Here is a 16,219-nt window from a genome sequence, read left to right as displayed (position 1 = left end):
AGATTGCTTTTTAGTTGTTAATGAAACGCTTATGACAGGGTGGGCGCTCGGGCTGACTACAGTACAGCTCGGGCGTTCTCGGCAAATTTTATAAAGTAATCAAAGTTTTACAAATGTGTAGTAAAATCATTGGAAATCCATATCATAAAATTCATATATATATATATATATATATATATATATATATATATATATATATATATATTGCAAACACAGAAAGGTAGACAAGTATCATTATTTTTCTTAAAATTACATGCTTTAGTTCAACAAGTTTGTGTACATTTGCATCTTTAAATCAGTTTGTCAAGTTTAGTAATTATAAAGCAAACTTTTTAATGTTTATTATAATTTTTGAAGCTATAAATAATAATAAAAAAATTAATAACGCGAACAAAATTTTACAAATGTGCAGCAAAATCATTAGATATCAATTTTTTACGCTTTAATCTACATTGCAACGAAATAAAGGTACACAAGTATCATTATTTTTATTACAATAACATGCTTCAGTTTTACAAGTTTTTGTACATTTCGATCGTTGAATCAGTTTATTAGGTACTGGATTTTTGACATAAATTTCGGCAATAATACTCCTGCTTCATCTGCCACGTCGCGCGTCGCCTACATTTTAAAATTTCAAAACCTGATATTTTTTATATATCGTATATAAGTTTGTAATTAATATCTCAGTGCATAAAATTTAAAAGCCTGTACATGGAATATTTCCTAAGTTATTACCCGCATGAACGGAATACAATATTAAGTCTAGCTTCATCTATTGAGAAACTTTTTTTAAATATTTTTTGGTAAATTTTTTCTAGTATATCAATTGCTCGACAGCTAGTGGCAATCCATTTTCCAACGGAATAAGGGCATTTCGATTGTCTTTAATCTCAAATTGATCTAAAGCTTTATGTTATCAGGATATGATCCTCGCTTTTGCTTTACTTTTGTCCCTTGTAGTCTATGTGGTGAGACCGCTCCCGTAGGAAAATGTCTCTGATTCGTTACGGTTTTATGTTAAAAAATGTCCACTTTAAACAAATTAGAATGGTGTCTGACTAGAAATTGTTTAAACAATTTTTTTAAACAAATTTTAAAAATCACCTTTTTTTGCATCGGAAAATATTTTTTTAAGATTTATGTTTCATTTTAAACAAAAAAGTCTCGTGTTAAGTTGAAATGCAAGTTTAAACATCCAGTTTCAAGATTCTAAAGAGCAATCAGAGCTTATTTCAATTTAGACGTTGTTTTTTAATTGTTAATTATGCCCGTCCATTCGATGTTCAAGCCATCGCAACGGCGGCGTAACGCAATGTATGGTGCATCTCTGTCGCACTCGTACATAATATACGTATGTACGCAAAAAATTCCCAATAAATATTGACATTTATTTAAATTTTGTTACAGTAGTACACAATAAATTTTATTAAATTAACTATGTTAATAATAATTCACAAAATTTTAATAAATGTCAATATTTGTTGGATTTTTTTCGCGTAGATACGTATAATATGTATAAGTGCGACAGAGACGCACTATACAGGGTGTGACAGATAAACGGTCAATTAGAAATATCTCGAGAACTAAAGATAACTGAATCATAAACATTGAAATGAAGGGGTTTTGAAGAGTGACTTATTTAATGAAAATATTTTCATCTATTTGCTATTTACGCTTATACTGGAAGTTGTCTATAACTTTTTTTAATGGGACACCCAATATTTTTTATTTCACAAAATATTCACGTTATTCTTAACATTATTTGTTAATACCTTGTTATACCTATTGTGAACCGTTTTTAAGTTATAATGGTTTATTGGTTTTTATATTAAAATTACACTTTTCTAAAGGTCCCGTCATTTCGGAAGGCATCTAATTTGCATATTATCGCACTGGGCAGAGTTCAAAATTTGACATTTCTACCTAAGCCACGCCTTAGCAGTAAATAATTTCAATACTCAGTAGCGCAGCAGTACAGTTGAGAACAAGTTGTGTGTGTTAAATATTAGAGAATTTTATTTTCAAACAATCTTGCTGAAAATGGACGGAAAAAAGCGTAGCGTTATTAAAGAGTAGGGTCATCAAATAATATTTAATGTGTATAATTATTTTAAAAATATGAAAAGTAAAATGAACACTCTGCTAATGGTAAAAAATAAGACTGCTGAAGCAATAGGTAAGGAGTTTCATTCACAAGGCATTTAGTATTAATTTTTGATATTCAAATTCAATTTTCGCTTCTCTTTTGTATTGGGTGTGTCGATAATACCATTTTCGAATTATTTCTTTTTTCATTCCTTCGATGTGTCCTAAATATCGTATTCTCTGCACTTTCGTTACAGTCGTTATTTTTAGCTATTATTATAATGCCTCATAGCATTCGGTGCAAGTGAATCCTGCGCCTAATAGTAATTCCAAAAATAAGATATGATTGATTTGCTGATTAAAAACAATATAACATTTAATCCTCAAAGTTTTAAACCCGAATTGTATGCGTTGATTAAGTACCATAAAAATCGTTTCAAAAGGTATGAATTAGATGAACTTTTGCGTGAATATGGTCACACTCCTTTACGGTTACCTCCATACCATCCGGATTTAAATCCGATAGAGATATGGGCTGCGATTAAAAATAATATCGCACAAACTAACATAACTTTCAAATTGGAAGATGTGAGACATCTGTTGGAAAAACGAGTTTCCGAAATAACCCCAGATGAGTGGAGAAAACGATGTCATCATGCAATTAAAATAGAAGACAGTTATTTAACATTCGAAGTCCAAATATACCGTCAAGAAGATATTAATCCCATTATGATAAACTAAGGAAGTGACGATAGTGACAGCGAGTGTTCTTCGGAAGAAAATTAAATTAGATTTTGTTGTTCTTCTTTGAAACTTCCGCATTAGGTATATAAATTTTTAAAATATTTTGGTATTTTATTGGTATTTGATATTTTGGAAAATACGCTTGACAATTAATTGCTATTTTAAAAATCCATTTTGTTAAACTTATCAATATTCAGAACTTAATAATTCTTTTGTACAATAAAAATAGTTTGTTTGTTCAGGTAAAACGTATTACGAAGGTATTATTGTTTTTGTACCATCAAATATCTTACTGATCATTTTTCAAATGTTGGCTATATGTTCAAAATTATTGAAAACTAAAAAATCGCCTTTATTCAGTATAATATGTTTTAGCTGTATCTACTAAATAGTGCGCACCACTGTCTTTTAGTTAAAATTTCAATATCCAATCACCAACTTCAAAGGCGGTTCTTATACAATTTCGACATGCCTCATAATATGCAAATTAGATGCCTTCCGAAATGACGGGACCTTTACCATATATATAAAATTCAATATCATCTAGTGTAATTTGAATAAAAGTTTAAAATTTTTAGGAATTTATTATTCAGGTACAGAATTAGCGTTTACAGTTTACCTTTTTCATTATTATACAGGGTGCTGTCAAAATTCGCATAAATCCGGCATCCTAAATTTTCGCCTAATTCCTTTTTTAAATAGGACACCCTGTATGTGATTCATTATTTTAGAAGAATACGCTTTTCACCATCGATCTGTATTTTCCTATACCTATCTCTTGTAGTTTTCAAATAAATTAACTTTATACATTTTTTTTTGTAGACTGTTGTGTTCATTTACAAATTTCATATTAAAAATTAAACATTGAACAATTAAAAAGATGCTATCAAAGAAAATAGACTCTAGATTATTAATGTAATAAATGTTCAAAATTTCACCCAACAATATACAATCATTTATGACCTCCTTTAAGCAGATTTATATTAGTAGCTGTTGATATTAATTCTTTATCTGTTTCGTTAAGAACTTAAAGGACTTTTTTTATTATAGTAGTGACAGGTTCACAACACGCCTTATTTTTAACGTACCTCCAAACATAGTAATCTAATAGTGACCAGAGAAACGGATCTGTATTAACTATCTGTCTATCGCTAAATATTTTATCAAGCAAGGCGCCGACTTCTTAAATATTGTGAGCCGGTGCTCGATCTTGTTGAAACCTAGCCTCGTTAAGCTTATTATTATGTAAAGCGTGCATTGCTGGTACAATTACTTGCCGTAAAATGTTGCAGTAACGCTCTTTGTTTAAAGTTTGATTATAAATCATGAGAGCAACTATCTTATTAAAAGAAAAATTGCTTAAAATTTATTATCTCACGTGAGCTAAAGATTTTCATCACTCCAGAAGTAACTGTGATGGCGTTTAAGCATACCATTTTTTGTAAACTTCGATTCATCACACCAAATAATTTTTTTTGTAAAACCTTGATCTTGGCACATCATTAAAACCCATTCACAAACTTTTACACGTCTTATATAATCTCCAGGATGTAAATGTCGATATAGTGCATACGAATAAAGGGTCCAATAATGTTTTTTGAAAATTCTGTGAATTGTTCGAGTCGATATCTGAAACAATTGCTCGCATTACCATAAGAATGAATTTTGATTAACTGCAAAATATCCCAGGATATCTATTTGTAAGTATTTAATACCGACATGCGTAGTTTTACTTATAATCTGACCAAACTGGAAACAGTTGTTCAACAAACAGTTGACAGTTTTACAGTTTTTTGGTCGAGGCTTCTCAGGATATCTTTCAGCAAAAATATCTTTAAATTGAATTTAAAAAATTATTATTTGTATATTCTAAATGAGCCATTACTATTTTGTGAAGAAAATTAGGCAAAATATTATTGTAACTGTTACCCAATTGCATACAACAAGGTTACTATTAAACATTAACAATTACGGTCTGGGAATAATAAAAGATCGATAGTGAAAAACATATTTTTAGAATATAATAAATCACATACATGGTGTCCTGTTTAAAAAAAAGGAAATAGGCCAAAATTTACCATGCCGGTTTTATGCAAATTTTGACAGCACCCTGTATAATGAAAAAGGCAACTTTACACTGCAAACGATAATGCTGTATCTGATTAATATATTCTTAAAGAATTTAAACTTTTATTCAAATTACATTGGAAGATATTGAACTTTATATGCATGGTAGAAAGTTTCATATAACAATCATAACAACTCAAAAATGGTTCACAATAGGTTTAAAAAAGTAAAAACAAAAAATTTTTAAAATACCGTGAATATTTCTAAAAATTAAAAATATACAGGGTGTCGCTTTAAAAAAATAAAAAAAAATTAAAAAAACGTAGTTATAAGCAACTTCTGACATAACTGTAAGTAGCAAATAGATAAAAATAATTTTAATAAATAGGTCACTAGTCAAAACACCTTTATTTTTATTTTCATGATTTAGTTACCTTTACCTCTCGAGATATTTTTCATTGGTTGTTTATCTGCTGCACCCCGTATAGAGTGGCGTGCCGCGGCGGTCCAAAAATCTAGTTGACGGGCATAATTAACAATTAAAAAAAAATTCTAAATTGAAATGAGCTCAAATTGCTAAGCAACTTTAAAATTAATAATTTACATATGAGTTTTCAGGTCTTCAAAATGTGTATTTTCCCATTTTTCAGATTTTAAAGCTTATAACTCAAAAACTGTCAATTTTAGGGAAAAATGACAGGAAATATTATTTTGTGTAAAATAACACAGTAAACTTTCGGAGCAAAAAAAGAAATTTTGAACTTATTTAAAAAAATTGTTTAAACGATTTCTGCCAAAAAATTTTGCCTGGCATCCTTCAGATTTGTTTAAAGGGGATATTTTTAAACAAGGACTCTCTAAGAAACTGAATCAGGAACACTTTTTCTATGGAAGTGTTTTCACAACATGGACTATAGATTAGTAGTCACATTTGTATCGTTGGAACTAGCTTTATACTTTGTTTTTTACAAAAAATACATGAATCCATTTTCATGTTTTCTTTTATCTCGAACTATCGAAAAGACATAATTCATGTTTTTTCATTTACCGCAAAATACAAGCAGGGACCTGTTGCAGCGTACATATTTAATGCACGTCAGCAATATATTAATAAATCTCTAACTAGATATTGACTTATGTACAGTTCCCGTCATATAAAACTGGTACACTTTTTTTTCCCAATGTAAACCTGTGTTCAGACTTGGTTCGTGAATCAGTTCGTTGCTGCCAGCACAGATAACGGAATTGCACGAAATTTGAATAAGAAAGAATGTTCAAAAATTTTTAAAGTTTTTATATAGGTATTATTATTATCATTAGCAACAAAAAACCCATATCTAATAAATTAAATAACCAGAGAGAGGGTTGCGTTAATGCCCAAAATGGTTAAAGGATCTTTAAACGTAGGGTATTGGCATAGGTAACATTGGAATGCATCTACTGTAATGTTATAATGTATCTGTCGCACAGCCCTCCTTTTAGCTGATTTGATACAATATTTCGTTGAACTGGCAACGTTGCCCTAGAAATTTGAATGACATATGTGACAAGATCAACTTACACAACTTGAAAAACACGATTTTCGGTTATAAGAGTTGTACCAGTTTTTTATGACGCGAACGGTACCATGTTTATTTAAAAAGTATAAAAGCATCGAGAACGTTCGAGTTGCATATAATATAAAAATTACATAGCTAAGACGTGCGGAAGCCCAAGTGCTTGCCGGGTTATAAGCGCTGTATTATTAACTAAAAAACAATATATAAAAATTAAATAGGTTAAAATATTTGTATAGACAAGGTTTGAACTTATTCTATCAGTTTTGTAAATTCAAGCACTTGTGAATTCCAAAGTAATATTTTTTACTTGTGCCTTGAAAATAGTAATTTTTTTCTTTACTTCGTATTAAATTGTATAAAACTCAAAAATGATTACCTTTAGAGAAAAATTACAGGAGACCTTGTTTGTTTAGAATGATCCAAAAAATCTTAAAAAAATTGTCAGCGCAAACAATTAATTTTTTTAAAATTTGTTAAAATAGAATTGTTTAAATTAATTAGGACCACTTTTCATATCGGCAAATTCTTAATTCTTATTCTGGGGTATTTCATAAAGGTGAATATGGAAAAAATATAATGGCAATATTTTTCCAAACGATACCGAGCCTTTCGTCTATATGTCTAAAAGATCGTTAAGTAACGTACTTTGTTGGGATCAGCTCCGCAAGAATGATTTAAAAATTCCATCAAGGCAAGGTTATTTTATTTAAAAACAAATAAAGATGATGACATTTCATTAGTATATATCCTGTATTTCTTTACAATAAATTGTTTAATATTTATATTTACATTTTAGAAAATAACAAACATATTCCATATTTTATAGACACCCTGCATTTCCATTAATATGCATTATATTTATCACCACACATTTTTATATAATATCGAATTTTTTACGTAGTTTACAAATTCTGTACATCATGTTCTATATTTATTTATTTTCGGTTTGTGTTCCCTTACCTTACGGACTTACATTATTTCTAGTTATAGGTATATTTCTAACTGAAACACATGTAAACCAAAATACAAAAGGCATACCATAATTACAAGACAATAAGAAACGAAAAATATGCACTTGTAAAAAAAAATAAAAATTAATCGGAACGCTTTTCTAAAGAAATGGAATATGATCTTTATGTTCTGCAAAAGGAAATATAACGATTTATAAGAGGCCAAAGAATGGAGGTAAAGAAACTAATAAAACCAGAACACAGAGATAAGGTACATGGATCGACTACGTTAAAAAGCTCTATGCAAAGGAAGAACAAACGACCGCTAGAACCAAAAACACCAAAAATTACCACAAATGAAGAACTTAATATAAATATACGGGTTGTTGGTAAAATACTTAAAACTCTGAAGAACAGAAAACCAACAGGTAAGGACGGAATACCAAACGAATTGCTGAAATATTGTAAAGCAGCAATGAAAGAACAATTAATAAAATTAATTAACACAGTTATGGACCACAATAAAATACCGGAAGAACAGATGACAAGTGAACTAGTTTTACTATTCCAAAAAGGAGATAAAAAACAGATAGAAAACTACAAAGGTATAAACTTGTTGAATACTATTCTAAATTTAAAGTTTAGCAGAACTAATATATCAAAGGATAAGTTTAGCAGATAAACAACAGTCTTTTCTTACTAGAAAATTGTGTACAGATGCAATATTCGTCAGAAAGAAAATTACTGATAAAGACTTAAGGATGTTATTCTCTTCTGTATAATAGAGAAATTTAATACTATGAAACTTAAAAAGAGAAGTATCTTGAAAACATCTACAAAAACAAAAAAAAGGAAGTAATAAATGGATAGCTAGAATTCGTTAGAATTTTTAAAAAAGGGCCTGTAAGGAGCGTTAGAAAGTATAATAAATTGAAGAATACGACTATTTTTTATGTAAAATTGTAGTTTATAATGTTTGGAAGTCCCTGCCGCTCAGGAGCATTTTTTTGTTCCGTCTTTGTTCTTTGAGTTGAATATTTCTAGTAATTTTTGTCGTTTGAAAAGCATTCTGTAGTACTAAAATATCAATTTTCAGATAGCAAAATGTACAGCAAAAATATTTTACAAGCAAAGTTAAGTTAAATTTTTATCTCGTTTTCGAACGATCCACTTTTTAAATTTTATTTGGCATAAAAGTTGAATGTGTCGTAAAAAATCGGAATCGCTTGTCGGATCCTCATTTACATCTTCGGGTACGGTACGAGACCTTCACGTAATTTTATATATTTTTAAAATCAGTTCACTTTGTTGAGAAAACCGGGTCAATAAATGTATATATCCTCAGGAACGTTTTTTGCTGTAAAAAGGCAATCTAAAAGGAATTTTAAAACAAAATCTGATGTTTCGAAATTTAATAGCCCGAAGCCAGTTTGGAAAATATGATATGTTAATTCAACTTTACATTTCATTTATTATACTTGTGTTATTTCGTTTTCTGTCCTACACGGACATGGTTAAACATGACTAGTAATAAAGTATCTTAGATCCTGAGATCCTTCTTTGACCCAAATTAAGAATAAAGTAAACGTGCTTTTTAACTTCTTGAATTTTTACCTGTAAAAATGTTCTTCTATGGTGTTACAAAAATGTAGTATTACACTTATTAGATATAGTGCTAATTTTAGAAACACACTTTACGTTAAAGAATTATCTTCTGACTAGTAAATTGGCCCATCGCATGAGACGGGGGATCCAATCAATTGTCATCTACACTCAGTCATTACATTTTTTAAATAATAAACGTTTTTCATATAATCCAATTAAATATAAAGTATCATCTATTGCACTTTGAACCTGACATATTTTTACTATACTTTGTATATGTATATACATATATTGAGTACGACCGTCAATCCAATATAAATTAAGGTACATTCGAAGAGTGGTGGGTTTTTCTTTTGACCTCAAGGCCACTGTCTTTTCTCGTGGTTGGCGTGTTTACTACCTGTTGTTCTCATTTCACTGACAGCAACCAAGAAGCTAAGAGTGGTTACTTCATTAATATATGTATATATATATATATATATATATATATATATATATATATATATATATATATATATATATATATATATATATATTAAATATCACTTAATTCAATTTTAATCAATTTAATAATGTTACCCAAAGTTAAAATCAAATTTAATTAATAATATACTGTTGGAAGTGTATCTTATGATCTTTTTAGTTCTCTGAAAATTAATGTTTTTTACTTAAGTTTTTTACATATTTTTTATATACATGTACAATTACCACATGAGCTTTTGCTGTGCTAAGTTTGAGTGAATTTGTAAACTGTATTTAGTTTCAATTAATTGTTTATACAACATAATCTTATATAGTCCATTTTCATAAGCTTCTTTACATATTTAATATCATTGACTGCTACATATCTTTTTAAGGTATCACACTTATAACAACTTTTCTATGGATGTTTGGTTTTTCATATTGTTCTTTTAAGATAGACTGATGATCATTTTTGATTAAAAAGCGAAACGTCTTCAATAAATAGATGAAGTAGCCATAGCCACCTTCTTTATCTTTTATTTTTCCACTTTGATCGAAAAACCCACCACTCTTCGAGTGTATACCTTAATTTATATATATATATATATATATATATATATATATATATATATATATATATATATATATATATATATATATATATATATATATATTGGCACGCTATATACTATATATAAACTATACGTCTCAAGTCGTTTGATTTGATGTGTCATATGATAGTTCTAGGCTGGTTGTTTATTTTGTAATCAGTCAGAGGCGTTCTTTAAGTCAATAAATTAAAATTTAAAAAAAATTTAAGTAAAAATCCTTTATAAAAGGTATATAAATTAAAAACCCAGACGGGCTATGTCATGAAGACAAAACGTTTTCGAAAACCATGTTCCATCATCAGTGTCCTAAAAAGTATATAACCACTTAAATTAAACAGAACATGAAGTTAAAATTTTGACCAATTTAATAGTTAAATAAAAACACAAAATAGATTTAAATAGTAATCCTGAAAGTATGTGTATTAACACCATAAAATGCCAACAGAAAACGAGGTGAATTTGAATACTAACATTATGTACAGCAAGGCTACGAACAAAAAGTGATCGGCATAAGTGCAAAGCAATGGAAAAAGAAGCTAGACAAGCAGGAATACACAATTGTAAGTATATTAGCCGTCACGCATAAACGGATATACAATGAAATATTAAGACATTATTTCTTTACTTTATTTCAATGACTCCAACTTTTATTGAAAACTGTTTTAACGTAAATTCCGTAGCAAGGTTTTTGGGAATAAAAACATTCACAATTAGAAATTTATTGCCGATTTCGAGAAAAGTCTTTCGATATTTCATCATGCCGCCCTTTCGGATTCACGACCGCTAAATTAAATTAATCCGATCGAGAGAGGGATCCAAATAACTGAAAACGGCAGTGGCTCCACTTGGAAAAGTAAAATTACAACGTTTTACATCGGTAGGTACATCGGGGTTTAGGTGACATTGCGGAAAACCTGAACGGTTTCGAAAATTTGATTGAAATTGGCGAGGTACGCGGTTTATAGATAACTTTAAATGACTAGATTAGAACGCGGAATGAAATGCGATAAAAGTTTCCATTCCGTTTGATTATTTCTACGTCAATGCAGTGATAATATTTTTCCTTTAAATACAAAACACCTTTAAATATATTTTATATATTCATGTATATATATATATATATCATCATTCAATCTTCTCTTATCCACTGCTGGACTTAGATCTCCCTTATAATTTTCCATCTATTTCGATCTTGTGTCTCTTGCATCCAATTCCTATGACAACGTTTTAGATCGTCAGTTTAACGTGTTGGTAGACGACCTCTACTTCGGTCTTATATATATATATATATATATATATATATATATATATATATATATATATATATATATATATATATATATATATATATATGAAAGTAAAAGATTGCATTTCATTTCAATCGAAACTCCACCATTGCTCCACACGTGTTTCGAGTTATTCAACTCATCATCAGGAACACTTGTGGAAGTTCAACGGAAATGAAATGCAGTCTAGTATTTGGTCATTATAACCAAAATAACAGCCAGGTACGCTAGCAGCGACATCTATACGAAAAAGCCTCTTACTAGAGGCTTTTAACTACGCTAGAAGTATCCTTTTACTTGTAACCTCGAGTTGACGAGATTCGTAGTAAAGAAAAGAAAGCAAATAAAATTTCAATGTAAGTAGTGTTATTTATATCCAAGTTTAAGATCTAATGTTTTATCCATTTGATATTGGACATATCTAGAATGACCCGGATAAATCAAGAAGTTATTAATCACCTTTGGTTTTTATCTAGGCAATTTGAATAATACGCAAAGTATCCGGGTAAAACTAGTTTTATCCAATTTATGGGTTAACCTGGAACATATATATGTTACAACAATTCTGCGATTGTTTTTTCAGCTCCAATTGTGTCTTTTATTTCGACGGTAAAACTGCAAAACCTCGTAAGTCATTTTTATGTTACTTCAGAAGATAGACGAAAAACGTTTTGGCTTCTTTATTTAAGATTCAGTTTTTTCGTTTTTTTTTTGTGTAGGGTTCTTTTTAGATAACGAGTACATTACCATTGAGTAAAGTTGAGTAATATTGTTTTTCTTTTAAAAAAGCTACCTACGAGATTTTGTAAATTTAAATCTTTAACTATCATTAAAGTTGCGAGCTACTCACGAGGTTTTGTAACTTAAAATCTTACTTACGAGGTTATAAAAAAATAATAAATTATTTTTAATTAAATTATTACACTACAACACCTATAATATAAAACTTGTGAAACATTCTTAAAAACGAATAGTGACAACCATTCTTTATAGTTAAAAATTAAAAAAAATAAAACTAAAATTGTCATAGTTTATATAAAGAACGTAAAAAATAAAAAAAATCAAAACGAAAAATGTGATAGTTTATAGCTGGCCTATCCAGGATTTACCCATGAAAAAGAGACTCATAAAAATGTCGAAATTTTTAGGAATAAAATTTAAAGATCCTGCAAACCATTAAATTTAAAAATTGTTGTTTTTGGTGAAGTGAGATATGATAATGCAGGAGCATTTTTTGCTTTTTCTTTATTTGGTCGTTATGGTAATGGTTTGCAGTCATCTTCGTAATACAATTTGTATCCTATAAGACCATTATGACGACATGCTAGACACCTTAAATTTGTGATTGTAGGATCACCTTTTCTTTTTCCTTGACGGATTGAGGATGTTTGTTTTAATCTGGGAATATTCTTAAAAAAAATGATGAACTAGGTAATAAACATCATAAGGATGATGTAATTTTGCATTTTTGTAAATTTGCACATAACAACTAGGTACATAAATGTTCTATTTTTTAGCTGAAGCTCGATGCAGGCGTGCATAGCATCACATTCTATTTGTGTGTGTCAAAGTTGGGTCAAGCACTACTCAAAGTTGAATTCCTGTTTTAATAACTGCAGCTATAAGATAAAAATAACTTCTTTTGTTGCTTTTGTTACATACATCTTAATCTGATGAATGACAATTTATGTGAAGTCAGAAGCTTTTATGTTTGCGGCTCCCTCATGACAGATGTATCGGTCACCCTTACTGTCACCTAAAATTGCAAGAAGATACTTGCAATTTTGGCTCACTTAGTACCCTCTGTAAATCCATACTGAACAACAATTTAGTTAAATCGTTTTTACTGGACTGCTTAACTGCGTAACTAATAATCTTCATTACTTCTAATCACAACATTGTTACTAGTGTGGATGTCCCACTGGTTCTTAAAAAAAAATTATTTTATTGCAGGCAAAATATACCAATAACTAAACTCTTATTGTGACCCAAACAGAGGCAAATTTTGGTCCTCAAATTAAGATCTTAAATATGTGTGGCAATAGGGCAAGTTCACTGGTTAATCGACATTCATTAGTGAAACATCTATATAAATCGTCAATATTTTACTGGCTTATAAGTTTAGGCAACTTTTAGAAAAAATCAATTAGGAACTTTTTTTTCCGTTGGCTAGGATTTACAAGTAGTATATAATTGCACAATGTTTTGGGTTTGGGTTACTTTTAACTAACTTATTACACTTCATTTTACTACACAAAAACATTTTTTACATAGCTGAAGTCGTATTTTATTTTTTTTTATAAAGAAAAATTAGGGTGCCTTTCCGCTATTTCTCAATGGCTTCTAAAATTAAATTTCCTCTTAATGAACCTATTATAATATTTATAAACATTATTAGTTACCTGCTTGACGTAGTTTATGTGTGTGTGTGTGGTTGGTGAGTTGGCTTGGAAACTAGTCCTTTAGCCACAGAATTGTAATGTAAGATATTAGTTTTTAAATAATGTAACCAACTTTAAATAAAAAGTTACATATTAGTTCGTATACTTCTCTACTATCTAAGGAGAGTAAATGGGTGATGTTTATGGGAGTCTGAATTTTAAGTTCTGATAGTTTTAAATACAGCTGATCTGTTTCATACCTATGTTTATCGCACTTAAAAAGAATATGGTTGATGTCACATTGTGATATATTATCGCATGAGCATACCCCAGAAGGGATAATATTTAACTTAGCCAAGTGAGCTGGGAATGCACCGTGATTATTTTTCAGTCGAGTAATTGTGGCTGTCAACTTCTTTGGCATTGCATATTTGAAAATATAGTCAACATCTTGTGGTAGGGTAGGGTGGATAGTATAATATTGATTATTTGAATTCGTTGCTATGTTTTTCCATTTTTCTTTCCAATTTATAAAAATTTTGTTATAATAATGTTGTTGTAAGTCCTCCAATGTAAATATGGGAATATAGAGTCCAACATGGGTCGCATCTTTAGCAAGCTGATCAACCAGTTCATTTCCCTCGATACCTATATAACTTTTAACCCAAATAACTGTAATATCTTTACTATATATTTTATTTTTAATAGCACAAAGAATATTATTTCTTTTATGTTGAGTCATATCTGAGTTTAATCGTTTAATGACCGATAATGAATCTGATAATATTACTGCTTTATTTAAATTGTGTGAATCTAGCCAATCTAATGCTTTTTCGATAGCTACCGCTTCAGCAGTATATATTGAACAATGTGATGGAAGTTTAATTTTCAAAGATTCGCTTTTATGTGGAATGTAAACTGCGCAACCTGTGGCACCATCCTCTTTTTTGGAACCATCGGTATACATTATTACGTGATCATTATAGTCACTCAATATGGATCTAAGTAAGACAAAGTTTATTTGTGGGAATTCTGTGTACTTTGGTATAATGACTTTTGGTTTATTTAATGTTACCTGAAAATTAGCTTTAAATATTGGTAATCTTTTTTCTTTGCCATAGATATTAGGATACTCATTAGTTTCTAAGAAAGCATCAGCAAGTGGAGGAGAATTTTTTATGCGCCAGTATTTATTTGAGAGGTTTTTAATAGATAACTCATACAGTTGACTAAGTAGATTATTATTATTTAATCTTAGCTTCAGGATATGTTTAATTGCCATAATTTCTCGACGATTTTGAAGAGGTATTTCATTACTTTCAGCAAGTAGTATAGGACAAGGAGTAGACTTCATGGTGCCCAAGCATATTCTTAGACATTTAAACTGAATGCGGTCTACAGTTAATAAGTGTGTGTTACTGGCGGCACCATACAGAATGCAACCATAGTCTACAATAGATCGCACGTAGGCTCTGTAAAACATCAATGCAACTTTGGGGTCAGCACCCCATCTTCGATTAGTAACGCATTTAAGAATATTAATACCTTTTCACACCTACTTTTTATATATTCCACATGTTTTGACCATAAGAGTTTGGGATCAAGAAGAATGCCAAGATATTTGTATTCTTTGACGTAGTTTGATTAATGCTGTATCAACAAGGCCTTATTTTTTTTTGTCCAAACTCAACTGTCATAAATAATTTAACAACTGTAACCTATCTTCTTGACTAAATTTTCTGCCAAGGGAGTTTTGATGATTTTAAAGACAATTTGCATTCACAAGTTGGACCCATTTGTCGCTCATTTCTTTCAACGGTTACAATTTTTTTAGTAGATTTTTCATACATTTTGAAATCATATTTCTAACCTCACATTCTTTTTATTCTGTTAGTAGAACGACCGATTTTTTTTGTGTACTTTTAAATTGCTTGTACTTTTGTTTTTATTTTGATTTTTATTGCTAGTTTTAGCTTTATTGATAAATGGTGACTTTCATCAATGTTATCGGTAGAAACTACAATTTTAGATCCACTGTGTTCAAATGGTTCCATATCTTCAGAATTTAAAATTATAGCATCATCATTAATGTTATTCAAACTATGAGAACGATTTTAAACCACGGCTTTTATCTGCGCAACTATTATCGTCAAGTGATGCATAATTATCTTGTACACTAAAAAGATAACCTCTCTTTATTTGTTATGAACAAAATAACTTAATATTGCAATAAAAATTCAAAACAGTAAACTTACCCCTCTTGGCAATCTACACTGTCTGTTTTTATTAAGCTTTGGATATATTTTCCTCTTGAATTCATTATGCAAATTATTGTATGCAATAAGAATAGTTATTATCTTCTGTCCCACAAAATTAAACTCCAAAACCCTGCAAGTCGAACTTTAGAGATGCTACCCTACTAAGGGTTCGTTTTAAGTGGTCTTTGTAGATGTCACTTGTACCATA

The sequence above is a fragment of the Diabrotica undecimpunctata genome, chromosome 1 (assembly GCF_040954645.1).
Source record: "Diabrotica undecimpunctata isolate CICGRU chromosome 1, icDiaUnde3, whole genome shotgun sequence".
Taxonomy (NCBI): Eukaryota; Metazoa; Arthropoda; class Insecta; order Coleoptera; family Chrysomelidae; genus Diabrotica; species Diabrotica undecimpunctata.
Note: the sequence above shows the minus strand (reverse complement) of the source record.